Raw genomic sequence first — 22,479 nt, 5'->3', positions numbered from 1 at the left:
CATTCTGCAAAGCTTATCTTAAAGGAATGTGTGGGTAAGATTAAGAATGACCACTGTGAGAATTGCATGTAAGCATCCCTTATGTAAAGGTGTTTGTGTTCATGGAAAAAGATTTTCAGTGTGTTTGCAAGTGCATGCTGAAGTGCTTATCGCTATGAGAGAGATGTACTCTGCTTAACTTCAGGCAATCTGCATCCTAAAATAGGATGACATCTGACATCCAAAGGTCATCTGGATCCCACCCAGGAGGTCTGCACCACATCTGCAAAGCAGCTGAGGTCAGTCTGCTTAGTGGTGGCCTTGGCCAAGCAGTCCTTATTAACTTTCCAGGCAGCTCTTAGGGAACTTAACTCTTCCTCTGATTTAGCATCCCCTCCCAAGAGTAAAACCACAAATGTCTGGCCCAACTCCGCAGACGTCCCATTAACATTTGAGTTCCAGTCCACTACTCTGTTCATTTTTTTCTGTCTCATTTCCCTCTTCAGTGAAAAAAAATCCTGAAACAAGAGGAGAGATCTCTGCACCTTGTAAAAGTTTTCCAGTCCCTGAAGTGCCTTCATTATTCCTTTTGTTTTGGTTATAAAAGACGTTTGTTAGATGACCTTGTCATCAAGGTGACCTTCCCTGACAGAAAAATATTTACTTTGATAGTACTGTGTTGTCTAGGCTCATTACTTTCAAACAGTGCAGGATTGGATGCAAGAGCCTATTCTGAGACATTTCATACTGATGTGTGTGAAGGTGCTGCAGAGAAGGCCATGAGTTCAGTAAAAATAGTAAAAACTAGGCATCCAAAACATACCTGGTGGCTAGGGAAAAGTACAAACAAGGAGTTTTTAATTAATTCTCATATATCTTGTAAATTGTAGAGAGATTGTCCAGTAGTCTGCATTTCAGTGATGTATATAGGGCCTTTTATCTCCTACTGCGAAAATGATTTTAGTCTTTTGTGGGGGAAATAGGGAGTATATTTGCTACGTGGTGTTTTTCCATGGTCTTCATCAAGCAGAAGAGAGCGAGCTCTGTCCACCTCCTAACCCAGCCAGACACCTCACATCCACGTTCACTTGGCAACAAGGCTAAGTCAATTTACCATTTCTTTTAGTAGAGATATGACTTCTTGCTTACGCTAAACACCTTCTCACCTACTGAATATTCCAGGACCTTCAATGACTCAAATGGTGAGTTCAAACTGTTCTGAAGCCATGTTGTGGAAGGAAGGAATGATGGGAAGGAAAGAAAAGAGAACAGAACATTTGTGTTTTTCAGTAAAAACTCTACAAAATAATGTCTTAAAATAATAGTTTAAAATTCTTATAGATATATTAGTGACACTAAGCAATACATTATTCTACTATGGCAGAGGATTTGTTTTTTACTACTTCCAACTTTAATCAGACCTTTCAAGCTATAGAAGATATTAACTCCTGCATGCACTGTCTATCAATACTATCTACTTGACGATCTCTTAAATAAAGCCTTCTTTTAAGTCCCAAACTGATTGTTAGCTCTTCCTAATTGACATGAGGCACAAATCACAACCATGCCATCAATATGCATTAAGGATGCCACTAATGATAGCACTAAGACATCAATCAAACTGCTGAAAAATGCAGCCATCTCAAAACATTAGCCATTGATTAAAAAGAGCCCAGTCAGATCTTGCATTGAATAATAGCTCTCTTGTATTTGCTACCAGAAGTTCAGATTGTAATCACTGGTTAAAGTCACAAGACTGTATTTCTGGTTTGGATAAAAGCAGATACATCCAGAATACAGAGCAGATACAAAATAAAAATAACTGTTAAAGACATTCACATAGAAACTTAATTGAAAAATAGACCAGAATGCTTTTTGGCAAGCATAGTGAGATCTTTAGCCAGCATGTAACAGCATAGCTCTGTAGTCTTCAGGAGTGATTTATATCAATTGAATATCTTACCTACTATTTAAAAAAAATATATTTCCTGTGTATCCAGACTTATCAGGCACACAATCGTGTTACGTAGTCTAACATGTGACATTGCTTTTAGTCTGTTTAAAGTTAAACTTTGTGTATTACCTAACCTCAGTTCCTCTTGTGTGTTCATAGTTTACCAGTAATTAAAAGGATTAGGATTTTCTGCCCTGGTCAAGATTAACTGTCATTTGCTATACAGATTGCCTCAATGGGGCATCTAAAGGTTGCTGCCCCATTCTGTATTTAGCTCAAAAAAGATAAAATTATGCTGTGAGTGTGAAGAACCTGAGTTTGCTTCCCTTCTTTGCCCACAGAGGAGGAAGATCTTTCAAGAACTGTTTCAATTGCACAACATGCTTCTTGGGCTCCTCAGGGATATATATCCCTGGCTCTGGAGTTGCTTACTGCTTAATTCCTGATTTCTTGACTCCCTGCTGTGCTGGCCATTAGAGAGATGAGGGTAGCAAACGGTCAGCAACAAACCAGGTTTTCATGGAAATCACTCTCAAGTCCATTGAACATTTTGTCAAAATGTTCCTTAGAATATTTCAGTTCTGATAAGTCTGGCATTTCTGTCAGAAAAATGAAAAGTCTAGAAAAACTTCTGCTGCATCAGCTGCATTTTTTACTACATGTCTATTTACATTGAAGCTTTTTCTTTGACTCACTGTTGCTTTTCAGTTGGAATTAACCGAGACCACTGAAAAAGCTGCTTAGAAGAAGCAACCCTGAAAGGCACATGTGTTTATGCTAACCATAATAGAAAGGTTTGGGTGGTGGTGGAGTCATTATACAGTGTTGTCACTGAATTGGTGCTAGGCGATGGACAGAGGAGCTTGTTAGTCCTGATAGCTGATCACAGTTTTGCAGAGAAGAACTGTCATATTCATCTTCTGCCTAGCATGAAAAGAATTTTGTGATGGCAGTGGTCACATAAACAGCAAAGTTCCACCAGGAATATGGCACTCGAGCAGCACAACAGTTGGTGTGTACAGATCATTTGAATTGGTTTACTGCTTCATAAAATGTGCTGTACGATGACTGATGTGCAAACAGAAGAGGCAGCTTAGGTATGAGCTATGTTACTTGGGTTTCTCCAGAGAAAATTGGTTTATCTTCCACTGGCCCATAAATTCAATTTGCCTCTTCGACTTCCTGTATTGATACAAATGGAATAAATCAGAAGATGGCTTAAGCAGACATGTTGAGGTAAGCGTTTTTCATTCCCTTTTCTCAATTAAGCGAGCTGCAATTGCATTACAGACGACTCTGCTCCTCCAGCTCATAAATATTCTTAATGCATTCTGTCTAGCTAAACCTATGGTGACGCAAACAACTGCCCTCTGACCCATCCTTTCCATTCTTTGACATATGTTTGGAGAGCTACATTTTGATTTGGAGATATTACTAGCTGGGATATGGAAATGTCGAGAGTTCTTTGTGTATCCATTTTCTTTCGTATGTGAGTACAGACTGTCTGATTGTCAGATAGCCATTAGACATCAACAAATTGTAGCTTGAAGCAGGATTTTATAGTACAGGCTTGCTTTTAAGAGCCATCCTGGTACTGGTTGAAAATTAACATTCAAAACATTTTATAGGCCGTTTTCTTGCCTTAGAGAAGAGTGCAGCTGGAAGGAAGAGGAGGCATAAGGAGTGGAGATGCATTTTGTAAAGACATACAGAAAAGAAAAGATGAAAAAATCTTCTGAATTATACTGCTCTATGTATGCCTAGTACACAGATAGGTAGAAAACCAATGAACACTGCAAAGAAGAGGTATGTAAAAAAGCACCAGCATTCTTGTGGTTTTGATTTCACAGAAACTCATATTTATTATGAAAAATGCTTTTCTACTAACCTCTGTAGGAGTACTTTAACATACATTCAGCAGCCTATGCCTGAATTAGTTATTCACTGCATTACAAACAAAGCGAACATCAGCTCTTTCAGCAGTGATGTGCTTTGCTTCTCTCTTCTTTTTCTGAAGTGTTTTGTCTGTAAGTTTATAAAAGGAGGATTTGCTTTTTAAAGAGTAAAGATTCTGGGTGGCTGAAATAGTCTGATACTGCTTACTAAAAGAGTGGAATAGACATATTCAAGGACTGTCTAATTTAATCCAGAGTTTTGGAGCTGGCATGAGAACCAGTTATTGCTTTCTAATTTTACAGTTTATGACTGTGAATAAAATAAATCTTGTCCAAGTATTCATCTGTTTCATTATACATCCAGTAAGGAGAAGACTAATATGGATATTTTAGTTTTCTATTCTATTTCAGGCAGGTATTACAGTTTGTAAAGACTTGTGACACTGCTTTGGAAAGGAGATCTAGAAGTACTATTTTTATTCTGCTTTATAGCCCACATTATTTGCACTGTAATATTTGAGTTTACTTTTCCACAGTGACACATCATGAAGCTGGAAGCATTTCCAGAAGATCAGTTGATCAAAACTCTTTCCTATCAGTGCTGTGAAGAATCTATGGGCATTTCTTTTTAATTTATCCTGCCCTCTAGTATCACTCTAGTCCAGACATTCTGAGATTACTTGGCAAGGCCACTGATACTGTAAAGCAAAGACCAGGCTTTCCACCCTCCAGGTTAATGTCATAGTCATTAGGCTACATAGTAAGATACTTGCATTTCTCCTCTCAGTCTTGAAAACTCTTGCTTTGTTTGCTGCTGAGCTGCAGATATTTAATGGTCATTTCTTTCACGTCACATAGACATATCTGAAGGCCTGCTCCTCAGAGAAATGCATTGTTGACATGGTTCAAGACCCAAGCTACTTCTCTGAAAGCATCTTGACGTCCTTACCACTATCACATGGCATTTCAACTTATATTGCAAATAGACCGTGCCTTTACTCTAGAAAGAAGGTGGGAATTTTAATTAGCTATAATTTCTCAGCTTTCTGTGCAGTGTATGAGATATTTTTGGAGTGCCCTTTGCAGCTGGCTAATTCTCTTCATTAGCTACATATGTCAGATGCCAGCACATCTGACCTTGTTCTTCTAAGTTGCACTGTACAAGCTAAAGGTGCTCAAACATTTGCTGTGGATCTTGCCTCCAACCTGTAACATTGGGTCTATTAGAAAAGTAGAAAGTCAACTTTTTAAAACTCCCATCAATGATAAACATAGAACCATAGAATAACCAAGGTTGGAAAAGACCTCCAAGATCATCCAGCCTAACCATCCACCTATCACCAACATTTCCTCACCAAACCATGTCCCTCAGTACAACACCTAAACATTTCCTGAACATCTCCAGGGATGGTGACTCCACCACCTGTGCCACTGCCACACTTTCTTAGAATGAACTTATTCTAACATCTGACTTGAACCCTCCCTGATACAACCTGAGACCATTCCCTCTCATCCTATCACTATGGGAGAAGAGGCCAGCACCCACCTCATCACAACCTCCTTTCAGGTTGTTGTAGAGAGCAATAAGGTCTCCTCTGAGCTTCTTCTTCTCCAGACTGAACAATCACAATTCTTTCAGCTGCTTCCCATAAGACTTGTGCTCCAGACCCTCACAGCTTCATTTGTCTTCTCTGGACAGTATCTAAAACCAAAATGTCTTCCTTGTAGTGAGAGGCCCGAATTTGAATACCGTACTTAAGGTCTGGTTCACCAGTGCTGAGCATCACAGTGAAACTTGCTTGCTATGTCTGTGCTCCAAGAAATTCCTGTTCAGATTATCATCACATAATTGACCACGCGCAGAGCTGCTGAGGAGTGCAGGAAATGAAAGGATAATATTAGAGAGAGCAAAGCCTGAGGGCACACTGTAATCCACCAGCCTAAGGAAAACTGGAAGCTTCTCACTACATGCTGTTTTCTGGGATGAGAGATTTGCTGCCTCCTATCAGTTCTTGATGACAGAGGCTTCACATTCCCAATTTCTTTGAGCTCCCTCATCTCTACTGAAAGACAGTATTAGAAACAGAAAACAAGCATGACTTGTTGCAGCTGGGTTTAACAGAGAGAGGTCTTTGCAGTGAGTACCAGAATTGCTGTTTAACTGAATATGGTAGTCAATACCCATAATATGTTTTGAGAAAACTAGAAGTGAATAGTTATCTGATTTTACTAAGATATGGCCCCAAATGTGCAGGAGAATGTGTATCCTTCCACTGGAAAATTCTAGAAGTTATCTGCTGAGTTGATTTGACAGATGATTGCTGTCTTCTGAAACCTGCATAGAACAATCTTGGAATACTCATTCTTAATTTATATTTATTCTGATAATTTTTAGAATACTTCTTGTATGTGGAATATTGTTTAAACTTTAAAAACAACAACAATAACAACATAAATATTACTTAATTCTTAACCTAATTCTTCACCTTAATTCTAATCCTAACTCTAATAATAAGCCTTTTTTTTCAACATTAAGTTTATTGAACACATTACGTATATTTCAGATAACTATATTGAAAGAAAATGAATTACATGAAATCTGACGGAAAAATGAATAGAAAGTTCCCAAAAAGCAATACATGAATTATACTTGAAATTCTAGTTTGTCTCAGATTACACACAGCCCCACTTAATATCAGAGTAGAAGTTAGCGCAATTTATTCCTAATGGATCTGACTGGGGGTAAAGAGGACTTTATGTTGCTCATTCTTATCAGAAGAGTGGCAGGGTTCCAACATCTCACAAAGTTAATATTTCTGGTTTTGTCCCGTAGGTTTTCCTGTTCTTCTTTCTGTATGCCAAAAATAATAAAGCACTTACTTTAAGCTGATGATGTGAACTGCTTATGACCTCAGCATGAGTTATGCTGCTGTGAGAAGAAGCATGGAGCAGCATGAGGTCTCCTCTGGCTCTCTGCCCCCACAGGGCATCAGAAGATCTTACTAGCTTTAAACAGTCAAAGTAAACATCTGTCTTTCCGTGAATTTGATGGAGCTGTGTGGTTTCCCTGTGGGGGCAAAGGGTGGCCCTGAGCTTCCTCAGTGAGGACTGCATCCTTCTCAGATTCCAGCAGACAGCAAATTCTCCTTGCAGTTTAAAGGATGTAAATATCTCAGTGTTACTCACATTAACACTGAGAGGCAATGAGAGTTTTTGAAAATCATCATAGTGATTTTTGGTATCTAGCTTTGGTATGAAAGCTGTCACTCATTGACAGCAGCAGCTATTGTGCACTGATGATAGGAAGCAGAGTCCTTCATAAGGACTGTGCAAAGAGCAAGAAATTAAAATTCTTAAGGTCTTTTTTTATGGCTTTCTATCTCTCCTATTCCCACCATTATGGCACTAAGTAACTCCAGTTTATAGCAACGTAGTTTGGCTTCCTTGCATCTGTGGCTATCGGTGGACATGTATCAAAATCTAATTATCATTAAACCCAGACCTACTCCACCTTCTGGAAGTTGCAAAACTAACGACTGGATGGTGGGACAAGTGAAATGGTTTTTTTTAGTCTTACTATTAAGAATAAATTTTTGTAGGAAGAATCCATCCCAGCGCCCCTGCTTGAATTCCATTAGTGCAATCAGCTAAGCACTCAAGTTTCTGTCTTTGAAATTCTGGGCACTTCAGTTATTCTTTTCATCTGCATAATCTGTTTACAACATTTTAATTGTCAGAGGCATCAAGCCATGCACTTATCTGTGCCCAGGTTGAGGGCATAGATCCTTTCCGAGATAAGTTATTCTGTGATTCTGCGTAAGAAGTATGAGTAAATGCAGTCCATCAATGGCCAGATACTAGATCATTATGCGGTTAGACAAGAGTTTAGTACTACTGTAAAAGATACTAGTTCAGTTTTGTAAGTGTTGTATGTGTCTGCAAAAATAGTCATCTGATTGCTGTGACTTTCACTTCATCAAATGCATGGTGATCAATTAATTCCTTCCTTATCATATAGTATTCAGACATTGCAGCAAACAAGATGATGAGATTTACTATGGATCAAATAACATTTAACCGAACACAAAAAAAATTACCTTAGACCGATGTGACATGGAGCAGCTGTCTTGATTTATATCTCCCTCTCTGTTGGTTTATTTACAAGATTCATTATTCACTCTTTGTGCAGCTAATGACTTTATCCATAATATTTCTGCACATCTAACTGCAAAAGTCATTAATAAATGCACTTAGTAAATCAAGATCATTAAGGAACCACACGTCAGATGTTCTGTAGGTTCACTAATTAGCAGTTAGGAATCTCCAGAACCTATTTCAAGTAGTTTGGTATGCAGGAAGATTAATCAGATGGCTATACTGCTCAGACAGCAAATGAAATTGTTCAGTGGAGAAATGAAACCCCTCTAGGCAAACCATAGCCTGTTCCCATGGTCGTCACTCACCTATTTGTTTATTAAAGAGAGTAAATTGCCGTTCCTGCTTCACCATGGCTTGCTTACTGAAAGATGGAAGTGCCCCAAGCATCTCTACCCTCAGGCAGCACAGCAATGTTTTGGCACAGAACTTGGGTTCAAATAAAATATGTTCAAGAGATCATTTGCTCTCTCTCTCTCTCTTTTTTTTTTTCTTTTTTTTTCTTTTTTTTTTCCTCCCTTCATTGTGAAAGGAATAAAAACTGCATGTGACATAACAGATCCAGTGGGTTTGCAAAGGTTGTAATAATCTTGTTTCGCTTGGTAATTTTTTTTTTTTTTTTTTTTTCCACAATTCTGTGTTGATTTCCATTGGCATGTGGAGGAAAAAGGTGTGCAGTAGACAGTGAAGTACATTACCAGAAATAGCATGAAAGTAGCTTTGCAGAGAAGGATCTGGGTGTTCTAGAGGGCAGTGAAATTGACTGTGAGCCAGCAATATGCTCCTGCAGTATGGAAAACCATTGGCAACCTAAGCTGAATTAGGAGAAACGTTGCCAGTCAGTTGAGATACTTCTCACTGGTACTGGGTAGAGGAATGTTGTCCTCTGCTCAAAACTGGTGAGACATATCCTGAGATTCAAAGATGATTATGGTCCTGAAGTCTCTGACATATTAAGAGAGGCTGCGAGAGCTGGGCCTGGAGAAGAGGAAGCTCAGGCAAATCTTATCCGTGTACCTAAATACCTTCATTCCTGGAGGCATCCAAATCCCGGATGGACTTGGTCTGGGGCAACCTGCTCCAGATGACTGTGCTTGAGCTGGGTCTTGGCATAGGCAATCCCTAGACATGCATTCCAACCTCAGCGGCTGGCTTCTCCTAGCCAGCATGACATTTCCTTTAATACACAACTCTTTGCAGATCGTTACGTGCATTTCAGAAGGCAGAGAGAAAAGGACCGCCATAGAGGATGCCGGGTTGTCTAATCTGATAAAAATAACATATTTAGAGCAGGAGAAAGCCTCTCTGATTATGACTGTCATCTTGTGTCAAGCAGCAGAATACAAGTATATTTTAAAATTTTGTTGGATAACTATATAACTGATTTTTTGCCCTTTCCAGAAAGAAATGCATGACTAATGACTTAGATTCTGTAGTATGGCAAAATTAAACACACAGATGTGTTAGCGAAAGCCATTTTTCTCCTCTTCTTCTAATGCTAATGACAAATGCCTCTGTGTATAGCTGTAAATAAATAATGACTAATCTACTAAATTAACCGTAGTAATTTAAGATGGGGTACAGCAACATCGATCAAGCAGTAGTTATGCTTGTAAACAAGCAAACAAAAAATCATTGTGAGTTCATTTCTCCTCTATAGTCTAAGGTTTTACACAGGATCATATTTCCTGTAATATCCCCAGGATTTCTTTCAATAAACTCACGTCCTTAAGCTCCAATATAAGCAAGAGCTATTGTGGAAAAAGGCAGGGCATCTGGACTCTGTCTGACATAATGTAATTTTATTTTCCTTCTAAAGGTCAGTTGAGTTCACTGCAGAAACCCAGCCCAGCTATTAGCCATTGGGAAAATTACCTTTTGAAATCCATTCTTTCAGGAAGGCATGAAACCAGATGTCAGTTTCTGGAAATGTAGTGGGTTAAAATTTAGCAACAGCCTTTTCTTCTCACTTTTTATAAAATAATAGAGCTTATGAGCAAAGAAAGCATTACATTCTCAGTGAGGAAGAAGCACAGTCATATTTATCACGTCAGTTTTCTCAGAAATGTGCAGCTTCCAATAAATTTTTTGTGCTGTCAGCGTGGAGGATAATGTGTCCCTGAAAGAACAGGTATTGTAGAGCTGAAGAGCTTCTCCTCTGAGAAGCACAAAAGCCACTTTCAGTTCAAGATAATGTAAAGCTGTGTTTTCAAATGTACGTATTATCTTGAGGGAATTATTAAGCAGAAGAAGAAAAGTGCCTTTAGTACTTTTTTTTTAAACTTACTGAAATGCAGAATTCCCTGGGGGTTATGACTGGTGGCTTTGGCAAACTTAGCTTTATAGGGAGCTCTGAAGAGAGCTAGCAAAGATGAGTGACTAACCCTAAAGTCCCTTTAAGATGGTAGATGCACTTTTAACACTACATAGCATTACTTGGATGTAAAAGATTTGTGCTCCCTTTATCACAGAGGGGTGTATGCAGAATTGTCTGAATCATCTTGTTATTTATAGAGCAAAACAAAACAAAACTCTTCCCAAACCAATCCAAAGGATCACTTTTTGAAGGGGTGGGTCTAGATTCAACCTGACATGGTGGGGACAGACAAGAAGAGGTTGAACATTTTGTAATCTCCATGCTTTGTGGTAAAAACTAGTGAGAATTGTTGTGACTTACTATCCCCAGAGTAAGATGATAACTCATGGTCCTTGCATTGCAACCATATCTTCTTTCTTGTGGTCCTCTTGGCATGGGTCAGACTTTTGTGCCTATGTTTATATAAGAAATAATTTGAACCAGGGACTAATTCTTTACATGCACCATTGAAAGCTATTGTATTTATTAAACTGTGTAAGGCAGCATCAATCATCATGCAACATGACCAGAGAGTACAAAGCTCTACACATTTCTGTACATGGAAGCTAATACACAAATAAACTAGCAAATGCAGGCAATGTATAAGCTTTCAAATTAAACGTGATTTCTCCTTGACTGTAAATAAAAACCATGGAGACAGCACCATATCAGCTGGTCTGTACAATTTTTACAGATATATGCTGACCTTCTAATAAAAAGAGGCTGAGAAGCACTTTAATGGGTGATATTTTGGCAATCAGGATGAGTAGACTATTTCTCCATGTAATTTGTATTAGTTAAGAAGACTGCCTGTGAACCGCCTGTAGAGTGTTTCTAAGACAAATAATTTGCTCTTGCTGTAAAATGCTTCCCAGCTGGTAAAGCTGTGAGTGAAAACTGAAGCAATGGGAATGGATTCTAGATTCAGAGCAAGATCTTGTGCATTTTGATTATTTTGCAAGAATTATGATAGTGCAAAACAAAGCAATGGACATCAGTAATGTGAGAGAACATTGGCTATGGAGAATTCAGTGGATTGGTCCAAGTATTTTTGTGTTTACCATGAATAAGTTTGCATGCCCCAAGGCATCTGTTTCCAAACCAGCAGGTGATTATAAATCCTCTGAAACAGTTGTGGCTCATGGGTGGAGAATCATAGAATCATTAAGGTTGGAAATGACCTCTGAGATCATCTGGTCTAACCATCCACCTACCATTACACAACTGAATATACTTTACACATATTGTTGGTAGTCTTTGAACTACCAGTCATCCTCTGACTGAAGTAGAACCACCTCCACACATCACTTCCAGTAGGAGGTTTAAGAAGATTTTAAGTGAAATGGATGCCTTGGATGTTTCCATATACATAGCCTAAAGGAGATGTGGTAACAAGAGGTATAGGTATCTGCATTACGACTTTCAAACATAAAGAACAGGAACTGCATTTCTAGGCTGTATGTACCTGATGGTACTCACAAAACTAGGTGAGTTACTGAAGTGCTCAGTACATTTGAACAGGATGGGATCATGCCTTAACTTTTACATATTTTTATTTTCAGAAAACAGACGCCTATTTCATTCAGACTAGCTTCAGGTGGGTTTTTTTTTATTCTTAACAAAAAAACCCAAATGCACAAGAATTAAGAAGTTAATAAAAGAGTTCATTATGCGAAGCCTAACAATCAAAAAATAACGCTGCAAATACAGAACAATTGTTCACATCACTATGCATGTAATTCCCTCACAAAAGTCTAAACCAGTGTGGATATAAATCATAGATTGCAGCAGATACCTTGATGAACAATCAATAACAATTTTCTACAGGAAGCAAACTCTTAAAAGAAAAAAAAAACACCACATTCAGTTCTGCTGTTGTTATCATCATTATCATCACAACCCATGTTTCAGCTGAAGAATTGGAAAGCAGAATAGAGAAGAAACAGAAGACAGAAAAAGAGAGAACACTCCAGAAATCATATGTAAGAAATGGGGAGGGAGAAATGGAGGAAAGTGAAGTTGTCTTATTATTTAGGACAATGTATTATGGGAAATTCTGCTGCAACTCTGACCCAGATGTGGAAAAGGAGTAGGCACTGTGCTTCTTAGGGATGCAAGAGAACAAGAATTAAGGCAAGTCACAAATCCAGGCACATGTATATTTATGTACATGTATATGTACCATTAGGTACATCTAACTTCTGTGTATGTACACCAAAAGTGTCCATAAAAACTGGCTCCAAAACACAAGACCTGGTGTTCACAAACAGAAGAACTGATGGAGATGTGGAGGCCAGGAGCTGTCTTATGCAGAGCAATCCCGCAATGGTAGAGTTCTCTATTCTTGGGGAAGTTAGGAGGGTGATCTGCAAAACTGCTGCCTTGAACTTCTGCAGGTCAGACTTTGAACTATGGTACTAATGGTAGGGAGGGTCCCTTGGGATTCAGTCCTGAAGGGTAAAGGGATCCAGGAAGGCTGGTTGCTCCTCAAGAAGGAAGTCTTAAAGGTGCAGGAGCAGGCTGTCCCCCTGTGCCACAAGATGAGCTGGTAGGGAAGAAGACCAGTGTGGATGAACAGGGAGCTTTTCCTGAGGCTCCAGGAGAAAAAGAGAGCCTACCTCCTGTGAAAGAAGGGATGGGCAACTTGGGGAGAGTACGAAGAAGTTTCTATGATATGAAGGGAAAAAATGAGAATGGCAAAAGACAAGTGCTGGTACCCACACTTTGATTACAACAACCTCATGCAGTGCTACAGGCTTTCGTCAGAGTGCCTGGAAGACTGCTCAGAGGAAAAGGACATAGGGGTGTTGGTTGACAGCTGGCTGAACATGAACCAGCACTGTGCCCTGTTGGGCAAGAAGGCCAGTGGCATCTTGGCTTGTAGAAGAAACAGTGCAGCCATTAGGAGCAGGGAACTGATTGTCCTAACATACACAGAACTGCTGAAGTTGCACCTTCAGTACTGTATTCATTCCTGGGCCTCTCACTACAAGAAGGACACTGAGACCCTGGAGCATGCCAAGGACAATGATGCTGTGAGGGGTCTGGAGCACAAGCCTCATGGAGAGTGCCTAAAGTTTAGTCTAGAGGAGAGGAGGCTCAGGGGAGACCTTATTGCTCTCTACAAATCCCTGAAAGGAGGTTGTGGTAAGTTGTGGGATTGGTCTCATCTCCCACATAACTGGTGATAGAATGAGAGGGAATGGCCTCAATTAGCACCAAGAGAGGTTCAGGTTGGATGTTAGGAAAATTTGTCCTCAGGGTGATGAGGCATTGGCACAGGCTGCTCAGGGAGGCAGTGGAGTCACTGTGCTGAGAGATACTGAAGAAACATTTAGATGTGGTACTAAGGCACATGGTGCAGTGGGCAATACTGGTGGTGGGTGGGTGGTTGGACTAGATAATCTTAACTGTGTTTTCCAGCCTAAATGACCCCATGATTCTAAGATAGACTAGCATAATTAGAATAGGAGAAGAAAGTATTAAAGATAGCTGTGGGACTGAAGCCAGGACTAGCACTCAAGGGATCTCAGTTCAGCTCCCAGCTATGATAACGCTTAGGAAGACTGCCTAAGATTTTGCCTACTGTATAGTTCCTCATCATATCACTTCATACTGCCCACTGTCATATACAGCAGAACACTCCCTGGTCTGAAGGTTTTAGCATTCAGTGGAAGTCTTGGGCATCAACAGCAGTAAATACCCAGATAGAAGAAAAGATGTTTCTGGTTCTTGACATTCAGACCTTGGTCATTCTATCTGCTGACCAAGACTGCCTTCTTCACGGGAGCCAAAGACTTTGGTTCTCCTGTCCAGTGGGGTCACACTAACATGAAACTGTGCAATGGTTTTATGTTATACAAGCAAGGGGCAACAGCTGTCATCACAGACAAGAATCTTGAATTTAAGTTACAGAAGAAAGCCTTCTAGAAGCAAAGGGCTTCTACTAAAGACCATTAACTCTAATGAAAATGCACATTTTTCATTAGGCTCTAATAGCGTGCTGCAAAGTGGGGCAACTGCTGTGCAGTCTTTGTAGAAACAAATTGCTAATCAGTCAATAAAGGCCTTTACCGTGCACTCCACTAACGCCAGCTTTTAAGCATTTTCAGCTACACTGAATTATTTTAACTCATTGAATTGCTAATCAGTGAAAAAGAAAATATGCTTAATTTATGGAGTATTCAACATGGCAATGCATAGTGAATTTTGCATCTTGAGTCCATTTTCTTAATGCTTATACAGGTTGCTTATCATTACTTTTATTAGCCACATGGCTTTTCTTTTTTTTTTTCATAGGGTTTGAAAAGTTTTTATTTTATACCGAAAGATGGTAATGAATAGAATCAATCATTCTTTTATAAACAGATATTATAATTCCATTACAAGTACACCGTGCACCCTAAATCTTAATGACAAGAGCTGCTGCTACTGGAGCACAAAATACTGCTGATCAGTGTTGACTGAATTACTCACATACAGAAAGTTTTCAGGATTAGAATCACCACATGTATATGTGCGTGTGTATATGTACATATCTATGTATCAAACTACACAGATGTTTTTTTTTTTGTGTTGTTGTTTGTTTGCGACTGGTAAAATTTGTTTACTTTCTACTGAAGGTCTGACTCATCTGATTCACTCACGTTAATATTGCTAGGCACAGAAAACAGAACTGGATGGTACTTTTCCCATCTAGAATATGAAACAGTCTCCACAAATATATATATATATATATATTTTGAAGGAGGATAGAACAGTATGAGTCATTACTGAGTATGAATCAGTGATGCTCCACCATTTCATAGAATCATAGAATTGCTCAGGTTGGAAAAGACCTTAAAGATCAAGTTCAACCACAGACTAACCGTACTACCCTAACAAACCCCATTAAATCATGTCCCTGAGCACTACATCCAAACAGTTTTTAAGCACATCCAGGGATGGTGACTCAACAATTTCCCTGGGGAGAGACTGTTGCAGTGTTTAACAACCCTTTCTGTAAAGAAGTTTTTCCTGATATCCAACCTAAACTTACATTGGTGCAACTTGAGGCCATTTCTCCCCATCCTGTCACCTGTAACCAGTGAGTAAAGACCAACCATGTTCTCACTGTAAGCACTTTTCAGATATTGGAAGAGGGCAAATATGAAATACTACATAACTGTATTTTTCGTGTATGGAATATGAAGGAATTCTTTACAACTAAGAAACCACTGACTTTTTGAGGAAAGAAGTGAGGTTTCTAGTGCTGAATTTAAGGCAAATGTTGAGTTAAATGTCTGTGGCTTGGAAACTGAAGCTGGTTTGTGGAAAAATATTTTGTTTACAGATACTTGAATGTTTTCCGGATAAAGAATTAGCTTTATTTTAATCTTTTTGCCTTCAGATAGGCTTACATGAGAGAAAAATTGTGTAGTACATGGCAAAAAACTCTGAACATGAAGAATACCCCAGCAAGAAATCTTAGAACACTGTATTTTCAAGGAAAGCTCTGGGCTGGATACATTCGATACTAAGGAAGAAGAAAAGCCGCATACATATTTGGGATAAATTGATAAAGTAATTACATCATTATGCCTACATAGCAACCTGATTTTGACCATGATAAGCTTTAGAAATATTTGATTCTCCACATTATGATCATGCTTTATGTTGTTATTTTGTATTGGATTAGACTATTCATTACAGAGACGTGTTGTACATGGTTCTCTGTAAAAGAGTGTATAAACCATAGCATAAACCAGATGGAGACAAAATTGCACAAGCTTAAGGGAAAATACTTTTAACTTTTTCTCTGTGAGACGTGACTGTATTTTGAAGTATTTGGGGAGTTTTTTTATTACAGCATGATGAATGGTATTATTATGTTGGCTGGATGAATGCTATCAAATCAGTGTATCCAATATTTTCTGCTCAATTCGGCGGAGCTATAGGATGTATATAACCCCATTTCAGTAAAGGTGGCTTATATGACAGGCTTTTGCAAAAGAGTCTGACTTCTGAACACTGATAGGGAAGTTAACCCTACCCTTCAGAGAAGCGCACATGCCGAAAGGAATTGTGAATTATGTCCCTGATTTTGAAGTGAATGGTGAAAGCAGACTACTTAATGCTTCAGGAGCCCTACCTGAGTTAAAGACTACAGGGTAGTAAGGCAAGATAAAGTAAAAGCCTTGTGTTTTCTGCTTCATTGTTTTAAGGAGTCTGGAGAAGATTTACTAACACATGGTACTTACAAACTAACTCCCTTTACTCTTCTTTGTCTTACACAAATTCAAGAACAGCCTCAGCAAAAGGAAATCAGTCCAAGAAGAAACAAATCAAAGATTACTTTGACTCTTGCTGAGCCCCATTTAGTGTGTTTAAGAACAGTATCTGCTTTAAACGACCCTTGGACCTCTCAGATCCATATTCTTTCAGTCAGGTTTGTGTGTCCATTGCAGTGACTTTGTCCACTGGGACTGTAAAGAAATTTAGTCTGATGAACTACAAATACCACATGTGAGGGTGAGAGTGACTTTCGTATCTTAAGCACACTTGCCTAATATAAGCACACTTGTTCCAGAATAAACATTTCCACTGACTGATTTGTTATAATCGAATCTTTCTGTTTTCTGAAATATGTTTACTAAAATGTAAACATCAGCTCAGTTTCATCAAAATGGTCTGTTCATAAAGACTGCTTGTTTTCTCTTTAACTTTTCATCCCCTGAGAGTTTTTCTTTTGAGCTGTTGATCCTGAGGAGGTAGCACTGTCTGTGCAATGAGTGATGTGCTATGTTCAATGGAAGAAATAGGAGAATAACATTATAAGAAACATTTGGAGTTCCAGCCGTTGGAGATATAAGACTTAATGTGTTGAAGTTAACATTTACCTTATAGGAACAACTTCTCCCTCAAGTGAATATGAAAGGGACCTGAGGAATCTGACTAATAGCTATACATCTTATGTCTCAGTACTGCAGAGAGACATTTAGTGATCCCATGGGGCATTTTTTGTCTGCTGGACATGTCTATGTCTATGATTCCCATCAGCCATCTAGATTTCTCTATCTCAGTTTTTCTTCATGGATTTTCGTTCTCCTAATCCTAATCTGCCTAATCACACTTGTGCTTCTTGGGTAACAAGTCTTTCTCTGGCTCTGACCAGAACAAAAGAAAAATTAATTTATGGGTAAATGACTCCTGATAGCAACTTTATCCAACAACAAGTGACATTATCTTGGGCAGTGTGCTCTCCAGGGTTGCCCTTTGGGTTGCTTCTGTTGCCAGAGTCATTTGTTCAGTCTATAAGAAGCATCTCAAAATATCATCACATTATTCAAAATAAAGTTATTCAAAGAGGTAGATATTGGTGAAGCTGTGCTAGAGCTCTGAATGCATGTGATCACATCTCCCAACAATACAATATGAACAAAGTGCTACTACTTAGACACCCCCTTGAAAGTGATGCTAGAAGTTTAGATGAAAGGTCAGATTTTGCCTGGGAATTTAGTTCTGTTTGTTTATTTGAGCCGGACATATAAAAAAGCTCCAATGTTTTACTTGCTCACAGATATGTGACAAGCATAAATTCAGTCATAGAAATGCAACTACTAGAAGACAGCAATCCTTCTGTACCTCATTCTTCCCACATGTCTCACCTGATGGAGCTGCGCTGTAGGGTCCACACTTTTCTCAGAGCTGATCATGTCACTCTTGGGAGCTTAGGCAAAACACATACCTGCCTTAATGATGCTACTGTTCTTTGGAAACTTGTGGTTAGTGCAGCATCAAGCATTTTTTTCTGGGTGTCCTGGATGCATTATTGATATACCCATCTCTATTGACTCTGCATCTGCTTCCACATGATCTCATGCTCCCAGGGCAGAAATGAATTTATGATAATACAGACGTTGTGCTTCTCTGGATTTTTGGAGTACAAGCACCCAAAATCCCAACCATTTTCTTCCCCTCAGGTGTCTTCTCTCCTCTGTGGGACAGGCAGTGTGGATAGTTGGAAAGCCAAGGAATGTTCTAGTGTGGAGTGAAACTCATTGCTGAGATAAAGAACAACAGCTGGAAGGGGAACATGGTAAACAGGTACACTGTTAATTTATTCTCTACTTTGTCTAGAAGGGTTTTGCTAAAACCTGAGAGACTAAGGGTTATTGGAGATACTTTCAACTTCAGTAAGAAGAAATAATTTAAAGAAGATGGGAGGCCTGGCAGACCACCATCTGGCTCTCCAAAACCATGAGACAGCTTAAAGCTAGATCTTGCAACCCTTAAGGGACACACTGAAAACATGCTCTTTGGACTAAAATGAATATCCCATTTCTCCCGTGGCTATACACTGAAGTACATCTCAGGGCAAGAGGTCAGCTGTCTGGAATGGGACTCAGACGAGCATAACACAGCTCTTGCCTACCCAGAGCAATTTGTTTTTTTTTCTGTGAAAATGCATGGTGGAGAGGAAGAAGGCTGCGTGCCTGTGTCTTGTTCTTATAGATAGGCAGTGCTCAATAAGGACACTGATAGCACAGTGCAGATGCTTGGAAGCATTCCCAAGCCCATTAGCTTAGAGATAGCCAATAGAAACAGAAGCTTAGATAATAACAATAATACACTTTAATGGCTTATTAAACTACTAGTTACTCATAGCAAAACATGAAACAAGGGAACTAAGTGAAAGATACATTTTATGATGAATATTATATACAGGAATAAAGATAAGTAACTATGGACAAGGTAGAATAACACTATCCAGATGCTGCCTTCCTAAGCACAGTACTGAGCTCATAGCTGGACTTCTATTGGAAATACACATGCATGCTTTCCTCCTAAGGGACCCTTCAAACCAATGGAAATAAAGATTATTGCTTCTCTCCTCTCCCCCATCCCCAACCTTTTTTTTTTTTTTTTTTAAATTTTATTTTATTTTATTTTTTAGTTTTTTTAGCAATAAAGACAGTGTTGTTTCTTTGGCTCTTTTCAGTCTGACCTTGGCTTTGAGAGCCAGTAAAATTTTAGGTGATAGTTTATGCATTTTTATTCCCAGAAAGCAAGACATTAAAACTACTGTCTCCCATACAATTTACTGCTGGAATAATATATTTTTCCTGTCAGACTATGCAGCATAATATCAGACTTCCTTCATTTAACTCAGTAACACAAGGAAGAACTGACGTGATTCACTGCAAGAAAACAACACTCTACATGTGTCAGGCAGTGATCTCTGTCTCCACAATAGAATTGTGCATTTTATTTTTTTTTCCAGAATCAGAGAAGTATCTGAAGTCCTGCAGGTCCAACTTACATCTGCTTTCCCCCTTTCTTACTCTTATATTAGCCAAAGATCAATGTACACAACATCTAACTCTTTGTAGTTGGATGCAGTCACAGTTTCAGTCTCACTGCTTGCTTGATCTTCCAGCTTCTGGAGAAGTGAAAGTTCTCTGAACTATTGATGTCTTAAAGCAAAGCCAGCTTTAGCAAACTCTATCGCATGTGATTCCCTCTAGTGAAAGGGAGGAGAGGATGGGCAAACTGAGGCTTAGATATCTGGGAGTCATTCATTGAGTCATGCCCTTCCATTATGGGTTTGCTTTACAAGTCCAGAAAAGAGAGGAAGAAAGTCTGAAAGATGTTACACCGTATGGAGAGAAGAAACCATGATTTATTAAACTTTTAGGAAAAATAAACATTTGAGAAAACCCCATGGCAATGACTTCAAGAAGGCAGGGGCACGAGACTTTGCTGTTTATCTCTGCCTGAAATTTAATTTTTCCATGTGAAACTTCTGCACTGTGCTTTATTGCTCAAGGTGTAACAGAAATTGATGGGCAGAAGCAGAAGGGCTAGTGTGTGCTGTCTTCTTATTGTTTTACAGTTAGCATGGCAGGATCTCAGTCTCCTGGGTGATCTGAAATTGTGGAGCCATGAGAAAATTATATGCAACATATATTTCTATTTAATTGAATCTGAAAGATGGAGTACTTGAAAAAGGTACGTTATTCCACAGCTGAAGGAAAAAGAAGAAGAAAGCACAAGGAAATATTGTGAAGAATGAGACTGGGGTCCATTTGAGTTTTTAGATCTAAATTTTGAGGTGAGAGAATAATTGCCATTTTAACATCTTCCAGTACTGGTGTTAGGTGTGCTCTCTCAGATTATTTGCCCTCCCCAGGGGGAAGGAGAATTTAATTTTCAGGGCTCATTCCAAGCTCTCTAGAACTTCTTGTATTTGTAGAGTTGTTTTTCAAGAGTGTTTCTCTTCTTCTAGACTAAAATACTTACTTATGTGTCAGTCAGAAAGCAATGCCTCCTATTTGTTTCTATGGAAACTACAACAGATATGAAGAGCACAATAACACTGTTTTATAGAACAAATTCTCAGCACAAAACACTCTTTTGCAACACAGCCACCACTGTCTGGCCTCCATAAATGGCCACCAAATATTGATGAATGTCCATGGGTGCCAGTTTTTCCACATGGTGGAATTCACTGACACACCTTTGCTTCATCTGCACTTCTACATCCGACCCCGTTTTGTCACAGTGCCCCTCTGCTGCCATTTGTCACACTGCAACAACATGTGATGGAATATTGGTGGGAAGGTTCAGCCTTTACTGACTTACCACCATCATCTGCCTCTGACACTGTGGGCCAACATCTTAATACAGGAGGCATAATTTTAAAAGCAGCCCACATATATGTATACAGACCCAGAAGCACAGATAAAGTACTTAAAGGTAGACCCATTTCTTCAGTGGTGAGCAGCAGACTGTGATCTGTCTTGACATGAAAGAGATGTTGATCCTTCCCCTGCTGTAATCTAACCCTGCAGTTAGTGGTGTAGGGATTTTCTGAAAAGGAGACTGCATTGAGGCTTCTTTTGTTTCTTATTTTCCCTTCATGTCCCTCCTAGGATTAGTGAGTTCCTACCTATCAGCCTGTGCAAGGATCGTTTGAGTTGTGCACACTGATTACTTAACAGCAGAAAGCAACACTGTCATTCATCTGCTTGTTTGCCCCAGGTCCATTTTAAAAGCTAGTTTAAGATATGCTGTCTTGAACAGTTAATTAAATTCAGGAGGCTGTGCAATTTGCCCAGCAATATTTTAGGAAGGTCTGTTAACACTGGCTGTTGAAGGAATGGGCACTTTTATAGAACATAAAGCAGGGATGAAGTCAGAACTAATTCAAGGTCCCTGGTGCATTATAACCTGGTATATTGGATCGGCTAAAGGATATCAATAACTCAGACTGCAAAAGGTTGGTGGGACTACAAAGGTAATGGTCACATTTTTCTCAAAAAAGGGAAAGAAGGATGTATACCTTCCTCTAGGTACCAAAACTGTTACTCCTGGCACAGAACTGCAAAATAGGAAGGAATGAGGACAGACACAGGGTTCATTTCATGAACCACTTTGAGAAGCTGAGGTTTCTCTCCTGTCATCAAGTGGAGAATTTCTTTAACTGTGTCAGCTGTAATATCCTCATGCAGAATAGCAGAAGAGGAAAGGAATCATTTTCTTCTCAGAGAGCTATCTGCTGCTTATGCTTCTCATACACCTTCTTACTACTGAAATTACCTGAATTCTGCAGTCTGATGGTGACTATCAGTAGCAGTAGAGGGCTTGGCTCTTCACACAGAGAAGCCTTGTGCTTGTGACAGCTAACAGTGCATTCCCACTTACATTTTTCCCTTACAGTTTTGAGGCACACATGCACTTCAGTTTTTACATGGCGTACTTTGAACCTGTAGAAACAGTGCTCCACTGTGATGTTAGAACTATCATTAATGAAAATTTGAATAAATGCTATAAAAATTGCCAGGTAAACCTAAGTACCTAATTAACTAAAATAAATACAAAACCAAAACTAAACTGTTCTGGAAAGAATAAAAAAAAATCCAATTTTTTTATTTTTTTTTTTTTCACAACTGAACAGGGAAAGTATTTAACTGGGTGGAGCCAAAAGAAAATAACTCATCAGTCTGCAGAATGCAGGTGTTCAGTAGGACCTGCCTTGGCCTGTTATGTTTCTTTTATTATCTTGAAAGTGATGGGCATATGAATCCAAGAGCTATTAAATCTCCTTTCCCAGAAGGTCCCCACATTACTTGATTCCAAGAAGGCTTCCACTATGGCAC

The 22,479-nt window shown here is 39.1% G+C and overlaps 1 long non-coding RNA gene across 1 annotated transcript in view; it reads left to right on the top strand.

The window, feature by feature from the left end:
* The window catches only part of LOC107307931, a 58,029-nt gene that overhangs the window by 31,502 nt on the left and 4,048 nt on the right, over window positions 1-22,479 (top strand). Inside the window, exon 3 of the long non-coding RNA XR_001552559.1 lies at window positions 18,301-18,424. This is a non-coding gene — a long non-coding RNA (uncharacterized LOC107307931). The remainder of the gene's footprint in view (window positions 1-18,300; window positions 18,425-22,479) is intronic.

This window comes from Coturnix japonica, chromosome 1, assembly GCF_001577835.2.
Source record: "Coturnix japonica isolate 7356 chromosome 1, Coturnix japonica 2.1, whole genome shotgun sequence".
NCBI lineage: Eukaryota > Metazoa > Chordata > Aves > Galliformes > Phasianidae > Coturnix > Coturnix japonica.
This window is presented reverse-complemented; position numbering and strand designations above follow the sequence as displayed.